Source organism: Trachypithecus francoisi, unplaced genomic scaffold (genome assembly GCF_009764315.1).
Source record: "Trachypithecus francoisi isolate TF-2019V2 unplaced genomic scaffold, Tfra_2.0 Lachesis_group4, whole genome shotgun sequence".
Taxonomy (NCBI): Eukaryota; Metazoa; Chordata; class Mammalia; order Primates; family Cercopithecidae; genus Trachypithecus; species Trachypithecus francoisi.
This window is the reverse complement of record NW_022681469.1, coordinates 70,330,159-70,353,485: the sequence shown is the minus strand read 5'-3', so window position 1 is coordinate 70,353,485 and position 23,327 is coordinate 70,330,159.

Here is a 23,327-nt window from a genome sequence, read left to right as displayed (position 1 = left end):
TATTCAGGATAATGTTAGCTGTGGGTTTATCACAATGGTCTTTATTATGTTAAATTGTTCCTTCTATGCCTAGTTTCTTGAGAATTATTGTCGTAAGGGGCTGTTGAAATTTATCACATTCCTTTTTTGCATCTATCGAGATGATCATATGGCTTTTGTCTTTCATTCTGTTGATATGATATATCATGTTTGTTGGTTTGCATATATTGAATCATCCTTGCATCCACTGGATAAATTCCACTTAATAATGGTGTAGTATCTTTTTGATGTACTGTTGGATTTGTTTTCTAGTATTTTTTTGAGGATTTTTGTGTCTATGTTCATCAGGGATATTGGTCTATAGTTTTCTTTTGTTGTTGTTGTTGTGTCCTTGTCTGGTTTTGGTAACAGAATAATGTTGTCCTTATAGAGTGAGTTAGGGGGAAATCCATCCTCTTCAATTTTTTGAAATAGTTTGAGGATAATTGTTGTTAGTTTTTATTTGTAAATTTGGTATAATTTGTCAGTGAAGCCATCTGGTCCTGATTTTTTTTGTTGTTGTTGGGAGACTTTTTATTACTGATATAATCTCATTGCTCATTACTGGTCTGCTCAGGTTTTATATATCTTCCTGATCCAATCTTGGTAGGTTGTATTTGTCCAGGAATTTATCCATTTTCTCCAGATTTTCCAGTTTGTTAGTGTAGAGTTATTAACTGGCACCGATGTTAGCAGGTCTAGGATGGCTGACTCTTGGGCCTTCAGGTGGCCTACTCAGATGCCAGCAGTGGCTATAGTGGGCTGTGCAGGTAGGTGGGTCCTTGGGCCCTTGGGCAGCAGGCATGGTATGGGCTATGGCAGTAACAGTGGTGCACCAATCTCTGGCTCCCAAATGGTCCATGCTGGTACTGTGTGTAGGTGAGTGCCCACAGGTGGTACGTGCAGGTAAGTGCCAGCACGATGGTAGTGGCAGGTTGGGTGGGTCTGTCCTCAGGTTCTCAGGTGGAGTGCTCAGGTACTGGGGTGGATGAAGCTGGGCTGAGTGGGTCTGTCCTCAGGCCCTCTGGTGGTGTGTGTAGGCACTAGCTGTGGTGGGCAGGGACAGGGTGATCCCTAGGTCCTCAGTGGAATGCTTGGGTAGGGGTAGCAGTGGCTGTGCTATGGCCTTGCTGCTGGGGAGAGTGGGGTTGTTTTCACTGGCAGCAGTCATACACAGGTGACTGGTGACATAGTTTTGGCCTCAGGTGGTGGCTATAGGTGGGGTGACCTTTCTTCAGGGTGCTTTTAAATGTGTGGTGACCCTGCTACTGGGGGCTGCACAGTTGCTGCCAACAGTTTATGCTTTGGCTATGGTGGCAGCAGGTGTGGATAGGGGATGTCAATGGGATGCCAGGGTTGTGGATATGCAGGGGCTATTGGGCCTCAGGGCAGGATGCAGTCTGGTGGGGACTGGCTTTATAAAATAGTGCCTTGCTGTAGCTGCCTAGGACTTGTGGAATGTGTGGATCCTGGTGTGACTTCCCTTCCTGAAGCAATGCCATCACATGGTCTCCAGCAGCTCCCTATAGTTAGTCTCAGGGCCTGGTGGGTCAAGGGGCTCTCCTGTGGCTAGGATTTCAGGAGCCCTTGATGGGAATGTGGACAGCTGGGGGTCACACTCACTCTCTCCTCACAATGGGGAATCTCTCCAGCCTCCTAGCTGATCCAGTCTGAGCACTTTCTCCTTCCTTGCCTCAGTTGTTAATTGTCAATTCTCTGCTGCCTTGTAGCATTCCCTCTTAGGTGATTTACTCAAAGTGTGATTATCTACTATTTCTGTTCTTCTTTGTGGAGGAGGTGAGTACCAGATGCTTCTAATTACCCAATTTTAAGCCCTTCGAAGGATCAAGCTTTTGATCCATTAGTAAATTAACTGGCTGGGCCTGGAGACCCAGTCACATCTGGGTGCAATTATGAAGAGCTCTGCATCCTCTCAGAAGGAAAACTCAGAGCCCACCAGGCAATGGATCGACAGGACAGGAAGAAAAGGGAAGAAGGTAGAGGATGCTTGCTTACTTGTGTCCAGATCCCTTTTTAAAAATACTTTTAACATCTAACATTTTGTCTAGCAATGCCTTTTCCTGCAGCCCCACTGATAGTGGGCTTTACTGAACAAAGAATTTGCTAATCTGATGAATATGTAATCTCATAATGTAGCTAGTTTAATTTGTTTTTCCTCTTCCTACATGAAAGTTCAAGTATATCTTCATAGATTAATTGGCCATTTGGAGTTGCCTTTCTGTAAATTATCAATTCCTATCATTTGCTTGAAGTTCATATTGGTTTGTGATTTAGTTAACAATTTGGAGAACTTCTGATATTAGAGGGATTAATGGTTTATCTGACATATACGTCAGAAATACTTTTTCTCAACTTGCTATCCCTCCTCCTCCTCCTTCTTCTGCTTCTTCTTCTTCTTCTTCTTTCTCATCTTCGAGACAGGGTCTTGCTCTGTCACTCAAGCTGGCGTGCAGTGGTGTGATCATTGCTCACTGTAGTCTGCTTCAAATTGCTGGGCTCAAGAGATCCCCCTCTCCCACCCTAGCCTCCCAAAGCACATGAGTCAATGTGCCTGGCCTCAACTTGGTATTTACTGATTTTGTTAGGGCATCTTTTGCCATATAATGATTTATTTCTATAAAGTTAAGTAGGTCTACTTTTTTTTTTTAAAGGCTTATTTAAAGATGTGTATATATATATATATATATATATAGTCTTCCAGATGTTTTCTCAAGTTCTTTTTTGTGGCTTAATTTAATATTTGTCTTTAATGCTTCTCAAATTTAGTTCTCTATATTGTGGAAGATAGGGATATAATTTTATTTTCCTCCAGATGGGTGGTCACTTATTCCAATCTGTTTGTTTTCCCTACAGAAGTTATTTATTTTTAGTTTTTGAAAATTTGATATGTAATAGTTATATATACTTGGAGGTACATGTGATATTTTGATACTTCCATACAATATATAGTAATTAAATCAGGGTAATTGGGATATCACTACAAACATTTATCTTTTCTTTGTGTCGAGAACATTATAATTCTTCTCTTCTAGTTATTTTGAAATATACAATAAATTGTTGTTAACTATAATTTCCCTATTGTACTACCAAACACCAGAACTTATCTAACTATATTTTTTACCTATTAACCAACTTCTCCTTATCCTCCCATCCACTTCCTTTCCCAACTCTGGCAACCACCATTCTACTGTCTATCTTTCTAAAGAATTTCAATGTCACATTTTTCAGAAATAAATCCTCATATATAGTGGAATCTCTTTGGATTTAGCTTTTTTTGTGTGTGTTTCACTATTTGTCCTTTGCCATGCAATGACAAATTGTTTTGAATACAGTGTCTTAATAGCACACCTTGATATCTGGTAAGGAAAATTGTCTCTTACTTTTACTCTATTTATTTAGTTGTGGTTTTAATGAAGCTATATTTGCACACGGTTTAATAGTCAAATAGTTTTATATGGCTTTTTTCCCCTTTAAAAACTAGCAGTTCTTGTTGGCTCCTCTGCCCTGCTTTCCCTCTTTCAGAGGCAATAATCAAATAACTGATAGATTCCTATTTTATGTGGAATTTTACATTGATATCCTACTATGGTAGATGAGGATTCAGCTCTCTTTTGTTCCCTATCCCCACCATACATGCACCGTACCTATCCCCCACCCTGTCAATGTCATTTTGGTTAGATAACTATTCACTATTATATTGTTATAACTCTGACACCCTATTCACAGATGAGGTATTTAGCATACTATGATCATTCTCCATTCTTTTTTTTTTCTTTTTTTATTCTTTTGAGACAGAGTCTCACTCTGTTGCCCAGGCTGGAGTGTAGTGGCGCGATCTCGGCTCACTGCAAACTCCACCTCTGGGGTTCAAGGGATTCTCCTGCCTCAGCTCCAAAGTAGCTGGGACTACAGGCACACACCACTATGCCCAGCTAATTTTTGTATTTTTAGTAGAGATGGGTTTGACCATGTTGGCCAGGTGTAAGGAACATGGCTGTACTTTTGCCAAGGATAGGCCAAGATAGGATATTTACATCCTGCATGACTCAGCAAGTCTAGAGCACAGGTGTGTAACTCCACTTGTTATCATAGCCATGTAGACATAACAAAGAGAAGGCCATCACTCGGCTCTAAGACACTATTGTCTGTAAAAGGTATAATTGCCCTGTTGACACTGTGCAGGAGCTGGTGCCGAGAGAAAGCCAGAGCTGTCCGTCTTTGCAGAAAGATGGGGGTAGCCAGGACACAGCTGGGCTTGCTCATGCCCAGAGAGAGAGTTAAGCTGCTGACCTTTAAGGTAAGGGAGAGCAGGCCACGCAGCTGTGTGTGGGGGCCGCCGGACTAAGCAAACAAAATAAAGGAGAACAGTGTAGAGAGCTAGTGTAAGAAAACTGTTGATGAGAGCTGCTGCTGAATAAAATCATTCACCTGCCTATGGCCCCGCAAGTATTCTTTCTGCTCATTCATCCACTCCCTCCTCAACACGACCTTTGGCATAGTCGTGAACCTGACACCAGACTAGTCTTGAACCCCTGACCTCAAGTGATGCGCCCGCCTCAGCCTCTCAAAGTGCTGGGATTTCAGGTGTGAGCCACCACACCCAGCTCCATTCTCATACTTTTTATTTTCTTAAGGATTTATAATGATCTTTTTTGTTGTTGTTTGCTTGCTTACTCAATTTTAAATATACATACCGTTCATTCACTTCAAAACTTAGCATCAACTTGTCTCAATCTTCTCCCAAGATGTTCTGATGCCTTAGGTATTCTATTAATTTCTCCATTTTAGAGAAATCTAAATGTTTCCTATTAGGCTCCTGTCTGGATTGGTTGCCTGCTGTGCGTGATGCACAGGTGTTTCCCTGAGGTCTCCCTTTGCCACTACCTGGAGGTTCTTTTTCTCTTTTTCTTGTATTTAATCTCCTCTTTCCTATATGCCAAGGTTTCTTATTTCTTGGTTAATAACTTTGTTGAAGTTGAACGCACCCTTCAATGGACTCTGAAAAATAGAGCATGAGAAACAATTGACACTTTGCATGTATGAAGATTTTTATTTTATCCTCACACTTGATAGATTGTTTGGCTGCAGATAGAATTCTATGTTGGATATTATTTTCCTTCAGAATTTTGCAGGCATTGTGCCATTGTTTTCTAGCTTCCAGTGTTGCTTCGAGAGGTCCAAAGTCATCCAAATTTCTCATGTTTTGTTTTTTATCTGTAGAAACTTGATCTTTAATTACTCCCACTATGCTGAAATTTCACAATTGTGTGCCTTCTTGTGGACCTGTTTTTATCTAGTCTCCTGAGAAGTTGTTGTGCATTTGCAATCTGGGGGCTGACCAAGAGGGTGTTAACATTCTCCTCACCTTGACTAAACTTTAGACAGGTTTCTTCTGGGTTACGAGCTTCTTCTGACCTCTCTTTTCTAAGAGCATTTGCTTTAGAAAATTTGGAATTATAAATTCTTTCTCTGCGCCTTTGAGATGTAAATCTTTTGAAAGGCCTCTTCATGGTTTTACAACCCATGATTTTCTTTCTCAGGGACTTGGCTGCCAAGCCTTTGAACTGTAATTATAATCATCAAGGAAGCTGGGGCCCCTATCACTCATTCTCCGTGGGAGGGTAGGAGCCTAAGTTTGGTGGAATGGCCCACTCCAAATTGTAAAACTACTTCCTGTCATGAAGATAGAGTACAAGAAAGTTTACTTTTTCTTTGGGTGAAGCCAATTAGCATATACTGGTGGTCTGAAATCACCCACCCCAGATCTTGAAACTTCTCCCTCCCTTTGTTTCAGTGACATTGAACTCAGACTTAGTTTTGACCTTTCTTCTCTACTGGGACAGTCTTCATTGCCTTCTTTTTCTGTCTGACTCTGATACAACTTTTGCTTTGACAGAGTTTATGTCTTTTGGTTCTAGAAAATGTTCTTAATTCTTTGTTGGTTGTTCTGTCTTCACTATTTTCCTTATTCTTCTTTCATGTTCATACAGGTACCTAGACTTTTCATTATTAGTTTTATCCTGTGGCTCTGCCATTTCTGAGGGCCTTGGAATTCTCATCTAAATCTCCGAATCTGGCCAGCAGATAGGAAAAGAGAGGGAGAGTCACTTTGGAAGGTTTTTATTGACCAGGTCTAGAACCAGTATACAGCATTACATTTATACCCTATGGGGCAAACACAGTTATACTTAATCAGACCAAAATGTAAGGCAAGTTGGGAAAATGTAGTCTAGCATGTGCCCAGGAGGAGGAGAAAAAAGGACTTTGATGAACATAAAGCAGTCTCTGCTACTGTTTGCCCTGCTGGTCACTTAGGATCTGTCTCACATTCTTTCCACACATAGAACATATTACCCCAGTCCATCCCAAAGGCACATAACCCATCTGGTCACTGCATCCCATTACAACTTGTGGATTTCTGGGAGATATACCGTCTTCTCTGTGAGGGCTGGATGTGTCTACTTGTGAACTATTAACATATGAACCAGGAGGAAAAATTGTCTGCTCTCCTTGCCCCGTCAGTGATGACGGTACAGGGACAAGGAAAACTCCTACATGGAAAAGAAAAGTATGAGAGAGATACAGCAATCTCTGGCTTATGACTTCTGAAATTCTGTTAAACAAGCATTCAAAAGCCTGCCTATCCTGGAGGTGGAAGAGATTCCTTGGTTTTCCCTGATTCTTCTTTTGGAAAGGCACTCCTTTGATCACTCTTCATGGCCCTTGGATCTTCTGGGAGGTTCTTTCTTGCCTATTATCCTTTATGCTCACATCAGAAACAGACTTTGACAATGATGCCTTTTTTTGGGAGTGTATGTGGCGCTCATTGTCCCTTCCTTCCCAAGTGTTATCTTAAGGCTTTTCCAAGCCAGGCTTTTACAAACCAGCCTCATGATTTCTTTGGCAATTCCACCAATATTTTGATAGTTTTTGATCTAGTTGATTTTAGAAAGTTGTGTGCTGGTCACCAGTCACATAGATTTTTCCCTAGATGTAGTTATTAAGGTTTCCCTGTTTATTTCTTCACTCTTACATCTCTCTACTTAAACGTGGCTCCTGTGAGTTGTGGCTTATTGGGAAGGTGGTATCTTTCTTCTGATTTCTGTTGCAAAGCTGAGTCCTTAGCAGAAAAAGCTCACTGGACTTTGTTCCTCAAAGTGTTAAAAAATCTGTCTTACTATTTGGGTAAGGAAAAGCCAGATTTTTCAAACCCTGTAAAGTCCTTGGACTTTGAGCTTTTTCTATTTTTTTCTGTTATTGCTTGAAAAACAGGCAAATTCTTGCCTGAACTCCTATCTTTCATGCCATACTTTGCTGAAGGCAGCGTAATAGTAGCCAATATGTGTGATTTCTCTGACACTTTCTGAACACTACCTCTAGGGCTATAGACTCAGTAAACTGTGGCCTGTCTTCAAGTTATCACAGAGGCAGTTTTATCAAATGTTTTGCCTGGCAATTCAGGGGTCTACAGCCTTCCAGCCTGTCTTGCTTGTTCACTTAGATGCCATCTCAACTCTGCATATTTTAGTTCAGTTTTGCTATAATACCATCCTATATCAGGATAATAGGTTCTATGTAAGTTAAAATATGAAATAGCTGTTGTGATAAATTCTCAAATCATAATGGCTTAATACAGTCAAAGCTTATACTTTGCTTACCCAAAGTCTAATGTGATATTCAGCAGACAGCCTTCTATGCGGTTGTTTAGGGAGCAAAGTTCTTTCGGTTTTGTGGCATCAGAATTTATACTGGATCCTTTGCATCTGATTGGCTAAAAGGGGAAAATAAGATATTTACTTATGGGAAGTTTTGATGAAACACATCACTCTCATCCACATTTTAATGGGTAGAATTGAGTCACATGGTCATTCTTCATTGCAAGGGAGGCTGACGAGTGTGGTCTAGCTGTGTGACCAGAAGGAAAAGGAAACTGATTTTGGTGAACATATAGCAGTAGCTGCCACATCTTTTGTGTTAGCCTCTTTAGAGACTAAGCCTTCAGTCTCCTGCCAGGGTTGGAGAAGGGCAGTTTTCTGCCTGTTCTGAGTGGAGTTGAGATTTAGGATCTAACTGGTTCTTAAATAGATTCTCAACCAATCTAACCAGTCTAGTGACTATACCTTCAGTCTTTGCTCTAGTCTCCTATTCTTCCAGAGGATGTTTGATATTGCAATTCCGATTTTTGGGGGCTTTTGCAGTGTAAATTTGTTTGTCTTGGTTTTCCACATTGCTGATTTAGGTTTTAGTTTCCTCAGGTCTGGTAGATGATTTGCAAAACATCCATCTGTTTTTTAATTTCCCCAATTTTGTTGCTACTGTGCACTCTTCTGTTTTCTCTGTCATTGTGGGTTTGTGACTTATAAAAAGTTCCCTGTGAAATCATTTTAGTAAGATTTTAGGAAAAAAAAGCGGTTACTACATGTGTTTAATCCAATGTCTTTTTACCCTTGGTACTTTTCATAATTTTATTGGAATAACTTTTCATCTTCAGAGGAAATGTTTGAATATATTTTGATATGTTAGTAGCAGCATAGATATGCATCCAATAAAAATAATGTAAACTCCTTTCCAAGCGACTTAAAGGGATGTCCAATGTATTGTGTTAAAAAAAATAGAGCTCGACAGTAGAATGGTAAAAACAGATCTTATACAGGAATTATTGCAGTAGGAAAAAAGAGATTTTACTATGGAAATGAAATCAATTCCAAATACAGCAGGGACAAGTGGGGATTTATAGCCAAGAAGCAGGATGGAGGCTGGTAGATAGAAAATTACTAAGAGGTATTTTGTCTTAGGTAGATAGAAGTTACTAAGAAGAAACATCAAGGATAAGGGGGATTCTGGCTAAAATGACTTGGCAGGATTCTTCTAAAGCTGAGTGATGCAAGCCTGACAAGGATGGACACTGAAGACCAAGGCCAAAGTCTAGTTGAGAAGACAGCTTAGAGAAACCTGACTAAGATGGTTAGTCAAGGAAAGAGTGGTCAAGGAAAGAGTCTTTGTCAACTGTTAAATGACTTAATAAACATGTGTGAGTGGGTGTGTATGCACGCGTGTGTGTTAAACATGACTATATGACTATAAGAAAGGATACACTCTAGCTGATTAACATTGGTTTTCTGGCTGGGGAAAGGAGGCATGTGCTTGGGAGGAGAAAGTAGAGTAGAGAAAGGAGGCAAGTAAAAGAAAAGCAAACTATTTAAAGAAGGAGTCTACAAAGATAGCATTTGTCATATCATTCCATTTATTTAAAATTTACAATATATACACATATACATATACTGTAAGTCTAGAGACATTTTTGAAAGAGTGCTTAAGATACATTAATTTTGGTGTGGCAGATTAAAAATGGCCATGAATTTCTTGACACTCCTGCTATCAAGAGGTGGGCAACTATGAACCTTTGTCTTGGACCTGGGCAAGCTCTGTGACTGCTTTTACCAACAGAATGTAGCAGAGGTGATGTTCAGGTTTAGGCCTAAAAAGAATGGCATCTTCCAATTCCAGGTTTAGGCCTAAAAAGAATGACATCTTCCAATTTCTTCTTTTGGAACAGTGGTTCTTGGAGCCCTGAGCCACCATGTAAGAAGTCTGGCAGCCCCAGGCCCTAGAGGATGAAGTGACGTGTAAAGAGAGAGGCCAAAGATCTAGACATGTGAGTGAAGAAGCCACCTTTGAAAAAAATATTTCTAATGACATGCTTGAAAGGTGCTTAACACAATGCTAATTGTATCATCTTTGGCCTAGCATTTTAGATAATTTACTTTCTTGTTCAGACTTGCAAAAGAGGTTATGTAGTGACGTAGTTGAAAGTGTTGATACTGAAGCCAGACAACCTGGGTTCAAATGCCATACCTGTCACTCATTAATCTGGAACAAGTTAACTAACCTTGTGTGCCTCAATTTCCTTTTCTATGAAATGGGATAATAATAGTACCTGCCTGATGAGATTGTTACAAAGATTAAATGAACTAATTCACATAAAGAACTTACAAGAGTGCCTGATAAATGTTAACTACCATTAGCAATAATGCATCATTCAAATTATTTTCTCTAAGCCAATGGAAAAAAAGACAACAAGGATGGCAATATGGATACACACTAGCCTTCGCTCTTAAATTCTTTGTTAATGAACTCTCTATATAGACTTAAGGAAGTAGAGAGAAAATCTCACACATAAGGAATTTTGAGGTTTATGATATTTCTTATGTATAAAGTACCAAATTGGCACCTACAAGATAGTAAAATATAGCTTAATTCTACTGTATTTGGTAAATATTTAGACTAAATCAGGCAGGAGCCACAGTTTTAGGAGCTGCAAGAAGAAAATTAAGTAATCCCCACAAGTTGGATAAGTTGTTTAGGGTTAGGATTGTGGCCAGCAATGGAAAGGGGTTAAATGTCAATGTTCTTCAAGAAATGAGAAGAACATTAGTTTCTGACATTTATATGTCTGTAGGAAAACTATTGTGTTTAGTGAGCTCTTTGGTTAGATCCCATCTCACCAAAGTTTTAACTCCATTTATTGGGAAATATTTTTCCTATGAAATGGAATGTAGCACAATAAAGGTAATAAATGAGAAATGTAGAATTCCATCATTGCTTTATTTAAAATAAAGGATTATCTATAGATTAGTTTCCCTAAAACTGTGCCAATGCAAGTAAACCAAGTGGAAAAGAAATTCTTCTGATGAGAGATACAGACCAATAAAACTTGCTGTGAATGTATTTTGGATTTGAATCATGCACACTGACTTTTCACTTTTATTTGAATGCATTTATTAGCTCTGCTGCAATCTTCATTCTGGCTATACTGAAATACCCAAATTATGTGGTAATAAGATGCATATGACCCAGTTCTCAAAAATTATTAAACTCCAAATGGATCTTTCTCCATGATATTTTCATGTCAGAGGGTAAAACATGTTTTATCTTCTTAAGTTTCATAAATGTGGGTCTCAGTGGGGAATGAAGGGAATATAAGAAATGAACGTAATTTCCTCTTTCCTAGAGTAATGTCAAATAATGTCTCAATTCTTGGTCTTCATTTCATTCAATTAGGAAGTATATTTGAGTGTCTATTCTATGTAAACCATTCTGTAGAATTTAATGGAAAATTTAAAGATTCAAAAGGATTTGAAGCCTCCTTTTGAGGGCAAATTATATGTAACTATGATATAAGGCAATATGATGTAAGAGCCATATTAATTTATGTAGTGTGTATATTATGACCTAATTCTAAAAGAGAATACCAGGAGTCAAAGAATGCAATAGAGGTAAAAATCCAGAGTATTGTGGGATCCCAGAGAATGAAAATATTATATGAATTTTACCCAGAGAAAGGTATTTTAGCTGGGTCCCGAGGATAGCCAGGATTTTGATTAATAGAGAAGGGACCATGTAAACAAAAGTGTATAAATGTCTAATACAACCAGTCGATGGCATAGGATCTGTTTGGGCAACAATATATGGAGACAGGCAATAAAGCCCCAACTGTATTAATCTGTGGTAATTCAGATGTTTCAATACTTGGCTCTGAGTTTTTAGGTACAGTGAGTGATTAGCCTAGATTAGCAGTCTCCAATTTTTCTATTTAAAAAGCTAGTTCAGTAAAGTGTCTGGAGGTGTTCTAAAAAAAATATGGTTCCATAAATAAAGAAGTTTTAGAAATCTTAGGCTAAAACAACCTAGACAAAAGCAGGACTTTTCAGAGCCTTTACTATGCTAGTTAGTATAATGAGTTAATCGCCCAATGTGAATTTTTGGCTATGATGTTTTAAGTGTTTTAAAAATATTGTTTAGTTTGTTCTAAATACCTGATTTTCATATTAGGTCTCTTTATTTAATGTCATTTAACTCATTCTTTTTTTCTTATTTTCTTTCTTTTTTTCTTCATCTGTCCCTGTTTCTTTCCCTCTCTCTTTCCTTAATTTTTTTCTATCTTAATAAATTTTAAAACTATGATTTCAAGAACTCTGTGACCTTAAAGTCCATACTCATTATAGAAAATGAAGTACACCTCTTTAAAAAATTGATTCTTAAAATACTGATAAAGTATTTGCCACTGTTGATCTTAGATCTTCTAATGATGGCATATGGTTATTCTTATATTCTTCTGTAAAAATAATACCTTCTAATCAGGGGAGGATATCTTTATAGTTTTTCTCTAATGTTAACCTGGAGTGCAGCTTCTGAGTGGTGAGGAAAAACTGGGACACTTGTCTGCCAGATCAGGTGAATCTCTCTGCAGGTCAATGGGCGATATGTCTTCATCAGGCTTGCTATATGCATACACTGAAATCAAGCATTTTTCTCATTGTCATTAAAGTATGTAAGAGGTAGAGCTAGAATTAGAACCCAGGAATCTCTCATTTCAAAATCACTATATTTTATTGCCGGCTGCTATGCCAAATTAGAACTACATAGAAAAATCACCAAAGAGAGGTTACCATTCTTTATGTGTATTCTGATAATCTATAAAATCTAAGAAACATATGTTAGACTCTGATCCAGAGTTTTGAAATAATTTCTTTGTAGAGGTGGCAATTGGCATACAAACAACAGACAACCAAATAGAAAACACACAAATAGAACAGAGAAGTGAAAAAAAATGTAGCTTTTAAATATTGTAAATAAATGATATCTTTTGAGATCCAGTAATAGTGACTTCGCTATGCATATGAATGAGAGGTAAAATCTCATTTTCACATTTGGATGAAATAAAAACCCTTTTGAGACTGACACATTCTGCAAAAAATTTAGGAGAATAAATTGTTTATCAATTGTGGCAAATTTAAAGACTATTGGTAGAGAATGCTATATAATTTAGAAGACATTTTAAAGAAATAAATACTGTAAAAATATAAGTATAGAACAAGAAAGATAAAAATAGAAACGAGTAACATTCCTTGTGAGAGGAAGAGAACACATGATATAAAGTAGTGAAGCAATAAAAAGAAATCTTTAATCGGAGCACTGGGAGACCTTAAATTTTCTTTTACACAACTTCAGTGGAGACCAATCACTCTTAAGTACATGCTCCTCAGGCTGTATTGGGACTGGAGGTGTGAATAAGGAACCAGCTAACATGTGGAATTGGTTTTTTAAAAATGTGAAAATGCTTGAGGTTGACATTTGTTAAAATGTATTCCACTAAAATGGTATAATTTTTAACAAATACACAAGAAACCAAAATGTCAAAAGATAAATCAATCTTCTCTTTTCAGATCTTTTGGAGCTGTGCTATTCTCACCCCTACAGTGACTCTTTCACTGGGAAATTAGTCACAACAAAAGGACAAGTCTCTCATTTTTTGTGGCCATAAGGGAATAAGAGAAATGCTATTTAAAATGTAAAAGTCCTTTTAAAAATGCTTTCTTTATAATAAAGACAACACTTTAATCTGAAGAACAATTCCTTTTCACATTTGTTACCTGATATGCTGCACAGTTTCAACTGATCATCTGGATCACTTTAATTATGAAATATGGAATAAATTCCCCTTTTCTCCATTAGGCTATTTAACTTTAATTTTCTTAATGTAATGGAGGAGGAAAGGTTAAAGGTTCCCCTCCTAAAACCCAAGTAGAAAATCTCATTCATCTTCTAGGCAAGAGTGGCTATAACAAAATATCAAGTTTCATAGCTGCTCAAGGAAATAGGTTCTAGGAGGCAGCAAAGGACCTAAGGCCCTTTGGAAAGGTTTTCCAGGAATTAAATATTTTCCATCATGACTCTTTATTTTCCTTCCCCTTCCCCTTGCCATATACTAACCCTCCAACCCGTGAAGGCACATTTTCCTTCTGGGTTTTGGGGTGACAGAACTCTGCTATTTTGTCTTGAAACATACCATGCATGAAAAGGGAGATTGGTGGGAGAAGTAGATTGAAGCCAGTTGATTAGGGTGTTTAGCTGTTAACTAAATTTTCCTGTGGGGAGAGCTCATCAGGGAGTTGGTCCTACCACAGAGTCACATGTCTCTCTATCCCTAAAGCCACAATTTTTTTTTTTAAATAGCATGTTCAATAGGGGAAAAAAGGTTCTTTGTCACTGAAGAACTTCAGAGGTTGATACAGAGCAGTTCTCTAACAACTGTGCATGGGAATCACTTGCAGGTTTTGTTAGAACAAATTGCTAAACTTCAATCCCAGAACTGCTGATTCAGTAGGAATGGGGTGTGGGAAGAGACTGCATTTCTAACAAGTTCCAAGGTAACTCCTGCTGCTCGTCTGCGGAACACACTTTAAGAATCACCCTAGAGTTCTAGTAGGTGACCTGCGACTCACTTGTATGCCTCAAATGAGTTTCAAATGAACTGAAACAGGAACTACCTCGTTTTGAGGGGTAGCGAGGGGATCACAGAGAGGCCGGAGCCAAAGTCTGTTGCCTGCGGCCGAGATGAGCCTTGTCTGTTTATCTCTGTGTGCTATGTTAATACTATTATTTTCTAAATGTGCCATGACATGATAAAGATGGGGGTGCAATCAATTATAGAACTTTAAGAATCCCGGTGATTTGATTGTATTGGGAAAAAACTCAGTAGGCACAACTTGTTGTCTTTGAAATCCAATATTTAAAATGCTGTAGTGGATCCTCCAATTATTCCCCAAATGGTGACACTTTGTAAGAAGAAGAGAAAAGAATGAGAATATTTGTTGAGCAAGTTCTTTGTGGCAGGTGCTTTGTGGCTAAGTTCTAAATAGGTTATCATGTTTAGTTCTCACCACAACCTGTTGAGGTGGGTATTATTTTGTTCTTCTTCACCTAACTGGGATGTAAAATACATAGTAATTGTCGCAAGGTCACAGAGCTGGTAAGTGGAACCAGAGTTAAACCCAATTATCTCTGATTTGAGTTCTAAGCTCTATCACATTGTCTCAGGGATGAAATGCAAATAAAGGAGCCCTTTCCTTACATCATCTGAAATGGAATCAGTTTCAGAAACAGTTAAGCCAAGTGGAAGTTATATGTATGTTCTCAGTGAAGAGGCAACCAAGGAAAGTCTGACTTTATTGGCTCAGATACTTTAAACTTGCAGGGGACTATTTAGTTAGAAGTTTTATGCATGTGGTTACCACGTCTCTTCATGAGTGTGTGTGTGTTTCCCTTTGATGTTTAGCTGCAGTTGACACTTGTAGTGTTTCATCATTTCTGGCTATAGCATATAGGCACTATGAAGGATGAACTGGACAGCTAAATGATTATAGGAGGATTTACTCAATAGTGGGTTTGAGGATCAGAGTTTTTGGGTATTTTCCTTTCTTCCACATCTCTTTGTGGAGACTATCCAGAGACCTTCATCTAGAAACCCTCTCTCGTGGCCACTGTGGTCAGCCTTCTCTGTGATTTAGACTCTTCTACCATTTCATGTCTGCCACCTTGTTTTTATACCACCTTAATTTCTAACTCATGAACACTCTTTACACTTAATTTGCATTTCTATTTTACGTGAGCCTCAGTTAATCACTTGTAACATTAAAAGTGCTCATTAATTTTTTTATTGTGACTCCCCACACATTTATTTCATTTGCTATGTGCCCCATTTGTAATGGGGTGCCTAAATAGAGGTTTTAACCGGATAATATATTGATTACTTCAGCTTGTCTTTTTTCCTTTTAATTTAAAATAAAAAATTCACCTATAAATATATTGAATGCATATACAGATTGGTAAAAGTACTTCTATTTTACAGAGAAAGCTGAGAGATAGGCAACTGAAAATCATCGTACAAATATTTTAGCAGAGTGTGACTATGAATACATATTATCCAACTTTTTTTTAGCCACATGTAACAGCTTTACCCTTTAAAGTACCAAAAATGAATGTGTACATTAACATGACACAAAAAACAGTCACTTTATAGTACATAAGAATAACATACAAACAAAATTATGGTGGGTAACCAATGTTTAAGTATTCTATCTTACTTAGAAATTATGTAGAATTACCTGTTAGCTAACTCAATTTAATATTAATTTAAGATTTTAAGTTACCTAAGATCTTAGAAATTATGTTTAAGCTGAAACATTATATCGTAATTACTGTTGATATAAAGTTTGTCACAATGATTCAAATTAGTTTTACACAATTTGTATTTTTTGGAAGCTTAAATATGATGTTGGAGTCATGTTAGGAAGTTCATATTAACTAGTTTCTTCATGAAGAGACAATTTAGCTCGTCTAAAAAATAAAAAGTAAATTTCTGTTACATTTAACTCTGATAAATTAGAGGAAAGACATAGCTCTTTTAAAAAAATCTAAACTATCAAATCCATGTAATCAAATCTTAGTAATGTGATCTTGGATTCTTAAGTATTTCTGAGCTAGCAGCTTTTATTATAAAAGGAATTTTTTCTTAAACGCTTAGCATATTCGACTTATTAGAAATTCAGTTTCCTTATTGTTTTGTGAATTATGGGAATATTAGAGATAGTGGTTGCTTAGACCGTGTTGATAGCTATCTCTATAGACTAATTAGAATGACAATCATTTAAGAGACATTATAATATATATGATTAACTCTGTACTCTCTGGAGAGAGAAAAACATTTTGTATTTATATAACAAGAGGTCAAGACTTACCTCAATTACAGATATACAGACATATTGGACACAGTGGCACACAGCGAGCTCAATATCCTAAGTTGTACAACTTCAGCTATGGGTTGAAAGTGAACAGAGAAAAAAAAATCCCTGGTCCAGATCTCAAAGCATTTCTTATTCTTAGTGGGTATGAATTCCTAATTGATTTGTGCTCACAAGTAGACATACAAACAAGCGGACAAATATGACTAACAGATCAGATTTTCTCTTATCTTTCACCCAACTTGTGTGCTTGGAATGACAGCAATCCACCTAAGAAAATGGATTGCTCTCATTGATTTAGATAATTCACCAAGGGTTAGACTATAAACCAAATTCTCAATCATTGCTTCTGTGAATGGGGAATCTCTTTTTAGCTGTCTACATACCAGTAACAAAAACAAAACACAAAATCAGTAGAGAGGAAACAAAAATCCTAGAGAAATTATCAGCAAAGATGAGCTTCTCTTGCCCCCTGGGATTCACTGTGGAAGCCAAGAAAAGATGTGCTTGGGTTTAAATAGCCCATGGAGTATGCTTCTCTGGCAACACAGTTTCCATGGCTCTGTCAGGTCCATCCAGTTGGTAATCCCAGTGTGTGACTTGCAACAGTGCTGGAGAGTAATTATCAAAAAGGTAAAAATATGACATTGATAGGCATAAGATTTAAACACATGTCAAATATTGTATTTAACTCCATTAATGATGGGATCAATAAGATGTAAAGAACAAAATACATTTACATTGCTGTGAACATAAATCACTTGCATTCCTATGGAAAGAGAAACTTGCTTTACCATCCGTTTCTTTCTAAGCTAACTTCTATCTCTACAGAATCAGTTAAAGACAATCAAATGTGCACTATGTATGGAATCTGAAAATCCCCGGAGACTTTACTAGACCATGTCCAGCATTCCACTGAAGGACACTTAGTAATCTTCTCTCACCCTTTTCAAATTCTACCACAATTTCTTCTGACATTGAGAAATATTAGTGAACAAAACTGACAGAAATTCATGCCTTTGTGGAACTTGAATTTTTGTTGGGAAAAATAGACAATACACAATAAAACTAATGAATAAAGGTATAGAAGGTTTTAAGTGCTATGGAAAAGGAAAAAAGAGAGCAGTGTAAATGGGATTGAAGTTCTGGGTTGGGGAGGGCAGAGTGGAGTATTAGCATGGTCCAGGTAAGGTCCCAGAGAAGGTGATATTTGAGCAAGGACACAAAGGAGATGAGATGAGGGAGTTAGTAAACGAATACATGGGACAAGATGTTCTGGTTGGAGAGAGTAGTTAAAACAGAGTCCCTAATATGTGACTTGTTCAAAGGATAATGAAAAGGCTAGTGTGGCTGGAATGGGGTAAGTGAGGTGGACAGGAGGTGATGAGGTCAGGGAAGAAAAGGGCAGCCAGATTGTGTGAGGTCTTGTGGACCATTTCAACATGTTTTCTTTTATTCTGAGTATTCTACTTTTAGGGTTTTAAGCAGAAGGGTGATATGATCTGATATATGTTTTAAAAGTATTACTCTGGATGTTGTGATGAAAATAACAGGTGATAGGAAGGTGAAAGTAGAAGCAGATAGGCTTACTGGGAAGTTATTGTAGTAATCCAGGTGAGAGATAATGGTGGCTTAGGCCATAATGCCAGCAGTGATGGTCATGAGAAATGCTAGATTCTGGACATACTTTAAAGATAGAGCCCACAAGATTTTCTGATAGCTTGAAATTTCTTATGAGAAAAAGAAAGTGTTCAAAGATGACTATAAGATTTTGGTCTGAGTATATGGAAAGATGGGGTCGCCATCCATTGAGATGGGGGAAAGCTGTGGGTAGATAAGATGTACACATTGTGAAGGATTATAAAAATAGCCAGAGATTGTTTTTCCTTTTGTATAAATTCCCTGGCAATGTGACACTGCATCAAGAGATAGAGTCTCTTTCCTCATCCCTTGAGGATCGAGGTATCCTGGCTGACAGACTGCCAACCTCCAGATGTGTTTGAGAACTCAGCTGACCACAGACGCATGAGATCTTCCAGCTGCCCAACATCCAGACAGGTGTCCAAGAGAGCTCAGCAGAGATCAGGAAAGTCAGCTTAGACCAGAAGAGCTACCCAGCTGACACACAGAATGATGATGTCGTGAGTTTAAGTCACCAAGTGACCTAAAACAAAAGAAATTTGTCTTCTCATGGTTCTGTTGACTAGCAGTCCAACATCAAGGTGTTGGCATGGCTATGCTCCCACTGAAGGCTCCAGGGAAGAATCCTTTCTTACCTCTTTCTAGCTCCTGGTGGCTGCTGGCAGTCCTTGGCATTCCTTGCCTTATAGCAGCTTCACTCTAGTCTCTGCCCCCATCTTCACATAGCTGCCTTCTTTGTGTGTCTCTGTGTCTTCAGATCATCTCCTTATAAGGATATCAGTTACTGGATTCAAGGCTCTCCTTATCCAGTTTGACCTCATCTTAACATTTGCCAAGATGTACATAATTTCCAAATAAGGTCACACTCACAGGTACTGGGAGTTAAGGACTTCGGTATTATTATTAATTTTTAGGAAGTGATGCTTGTTTTAAGCCAGTATGTTTTGGGGCATTTTGTTATATACCAAACTCTAACCAATAAAGGGGTGGAAAATAAGGAATTCAAATTTAGACATGTTAAACTTACATTACCTCTTTCTCTAGCCTTACATTCATTTGTAGATTTTCTTCATATTTTACTGAGAAAAGAAAAGCAATCAGAGGGTAATTTTCACCAGCCTCTTACATCCAATTTACCTTTCTGCTTGCACTGATTTTGTATACTTTGTCTTCCTGTCAGATACTGTAGGTGAACTATTCATGATCCAATCTAAGGCCAACCTCATTCTTTATGCACCTCTTGCCTATTTAAGGACTGTACTTCAATCTTTGACCCTTTTCCTCCTCTATAATTATTTATTCCCTCTCAATTAGACATTCTTATCAGCACACAAATATGCAATTACAAATACTATGCTATTGTTTCTTCCATCTTTAAAAAACTTTTCTTTATCCCCTTTCTTGCCATCAGCTATTGTCCTGTTTTTCTGCTCTGTGGTATAGCAAAATTCTTCAAAATGGGCCATCTGTTTTCTCCCTGGTTGTCTTATGAGTCCACTCCAATCATGCTTTTGCCCTCTTGACACACACATGCCACTTCACTGAAACTTCCTCAAGGTCATTGGTAACCTCTATGTCACTATTGATTATATCTCAGTTCTTATATTACTTGACTTAGCATCAGCCTTTGACATGGTTGATCTGTCTTTCTCATCCTTGAAAAACTTGCTTTACTTGGTTTCCAGGGCACCACATGACTTCCATGTTTGCTCCTTTGCTAGTTTTGCAGGGGTCCAGAACTTTTTGGTCTGTACTGTGTAAAAGTTTAAAGTCACTTCCTAGCTGTATCAGAAAATATAATCTGCATGTGATATTTTACTTCCCCATGTCTGACTGATTTTTTTCACTGTTCCTTGCCCATGTACTAGGTGATAGGATTGTGATCCCTTTATGTCTCTTCCATGCAATTGAGAAGATAGCAGTATTTAATTCAGAGGCTACTTTTGAGGATTCAATGTGGTATACATCTAACATTCTTGGGATTGTGTCTGTACTGTATACCCACAATAAATGTTAGCTGTTTTCTATTATCTGCAGACAAGTGGACTTCTTAATACTGAACCCAAGAATCAGGCAGATATATTACCCGAGTCATGAACAGGCTGAGTGATCACATGACTCTTCTGTGGAAGGGACTTTTCTTCAAGTCAAAATTGTTTTCAACTTGGGGAAATTTCCTCCCTAGAAATTACACTTGCATATGTGAGTGGGCCATTTTGGCTGTCCCAGTAATTAGGAAGTACTTCTGTCATTTAGTGTATGAGAAGTAGGGTTTAAAGTCCTGTAATACATGAAGAATTATGCCTCTCAAAATGTTAAACATGTTCACATTAAGGAATGTTGTACTAGACCTGATACATGGTTGAGAGTAATTGAGATGTCATAGTTTCTGTACTTAGGCAACTATCAAAGCAATGGCAGAAAGGAGGGTCTGGGACATGATGTGTAATCCTAATTTCATCAAATCAGTAATAAGCTAAGGTACTTCTTAGGAGGGATTGAGGAGTGTTACATTAATGGAGTTCCCTCCACATAGAAAGAGATGGGAATGGGAAATGAGATTCTCCATGTTAAAAATTGGTTGAATGTTGTCTTTATATTCAAGCAAACATTTGGCTATGTTTATATTCTTGGATTATAATTTTTATAATTGCTCCACTGCTTTGTTAAATGTTGAATGTTACTATAGAGATGTTTGCACGCAGACTAATTTTCTTTTTCTTCAGTGAATGACTTGATCTCTTCCTCCCTGTGTTCCTAATATATTTCTTTGTTAGTTTTGAATTTTTGCAGCTTTACAAAGCTATATATTGAGTAGCTGAGATTACAGGCACCCGCCACCATGCCAGGCTGATTTTTTTTTTTTTTTTTTTTTTTTTTTAATTTTTAGTAGAGATGGAGTTTCACCATGTTAGTCAGGTTGGTCTTGAACTCCTGACTTCGTGATCCTCCTACCTTGGCCTCCCAAAGTGCTGGGATTACAGGTGTGAGCCACTGCGCCTGGCTGATATAAATGTTTTTACATAAATTAAAGTATATAGTAACCATGATGTGACAAAAAATAAAAATGAAGTAAATGGATTGTGTTGGAGGGATCTTGTATAACAGTGGTTCCAGACCTGGCCGCACATCAGAATAAGTAAAATAGATTTAAAAAAAAAATACAAATACATGGGAGCCATGTTGGAAGTTCTGAGTTTGTAAGTCTGAGTGGGGTTTAGGAATCTGTATTTTCAAAAAGTATCTCAGGTTGCATACAGTAGCTCATGCCTGTAATCCCAGCACTTTGGGTGGCTGAGGTGGGAGGGTCACTTGAGCCCAGGAGTTTGAGACCAACTTGTGCAACATATTGAGACTTCGTTCTACAAAAAATTTAAAAATTTACTGGGCATGGTGACTGAAGTGGAAAGGTTGTGTAAGCCCAGGAGGTCGAGGCTGCAGTGGAGCTGAGATTGTGCCACTGTACTCCAGCCTGGGTGACAGGGTGAGACCCTTCTAAAAAAAAAAAAAAAAAAAAAAAAAAAAAAAAAAAAAAAAAAAAAAAATTCTCACAGATAATTCTATTGTGTTCAAAAATGCTGTATTTCATTAGCAGATGTTAGAAATGCTCCCCTCATGTAATTGCTCTTTTAGAGCACTTTTTCACTATTTCACTAGCAGCAATAGTGGAGAATGCAATGAGGATACATTCTGGGAAGAGAAACATTTTTTAGATTTGCTCATAAATTTGTGTGTGTGTGTTAAAAAGTCTGCGCCACTGGTGGACTGCAAGGCAGTTAGTTGAAATTTTGCTTGTAATTCTCTATCACAGCTGTTGTCTGTGCTGTGACATAATTTTAGTTGCCAAAGAGAGAAACCCAATGTGTAGGTAGGAACAGACAAATGAGCAACAGCATTTTGGAGGAAAATATATAAAAACTCAAAATGTGTGTGTGTGTGTGTTTTTCCCAAAAAGCAATGAAATACAGTTCTTTGAAACACATGAGATAGCATGAATAATTTTCCTCCATAGTATTTTCTAATTGGATTTGATTGATCAAGTTAGCTTTTTGGTCTGTATACTCTTCCATTATACTAATTCAAGTAAAGTGTTCTAATATGAATGTTTTATTTTTATCTCTAGGAGACCATAAAAAGGGTTCACTTTATTGCAAAATGAGCCTGAAAGATAATTGTATCACTTTGTACTTTGGGTAAATTGTTCATAAAATGACTTAAAACTGCTTTTAGTGGTAAATGCTTATATCTGATGATGCAAGGAAATGGGACATTGTAAGTAGAAAACAAATGGATTTATATGAAGTCTTAAAGTGTTTATTTTTTTTTACATCTGTCATATTATAAAGTGGTTTACTTCTTTAAATGTTGCTTATAGAACATATATATTGTAATTTTACTATAATGCTTTTTAAAAAGCAATTAGTTTTTTTACAGTCTTGACCTTACTTCTTATAGAACATCTACGGAAATCTAATTATGCCTCATATGTTAAACACTTTCTTTTATTTGCTGAAGCAGTAAGGAAATGTAGCATTAAAATGTCTGTGTGACACTGGACCATTATGATAAGCATAATCTTAGAAGAAACCCCTGGAGGCAGGGGGTTATTTAATACTTTCTGGGTGACTTTTTTGTTTTTAAACTATAGTTTCTGAACCTCTGAGCATGGACTTAATACTAGACATTTAATTATAATATTTTTGACCATAAACTAAACTGAAGAATAATTATGCTCTTTCTGGTTAAGAAAACTATAATTGTAAAAATTATAACTGTCTAGGTGATTTCTTGATTTTCTATTTATTTTATCTCAAGATAAAGAAAGAGCTGTACCAGCCTACTTGTTTTGATAGGAATAGCTTCCAAAATATTGTTGTAATTGAGAGAAATTAGAATTATATTGCCTGCATACTAAGTGTTAGATGTTAACAATGTATTTTAGCCTGGAAGGCGTTATGGATCATGGGTAACTTTATCCCACAGAGATCTGTCTGGAAAAATGTTTTGGTTTTCTAAACCTGTATCTTTTTTTTTTCTATTTTTATTTTTTCACTTTTCTTTTTT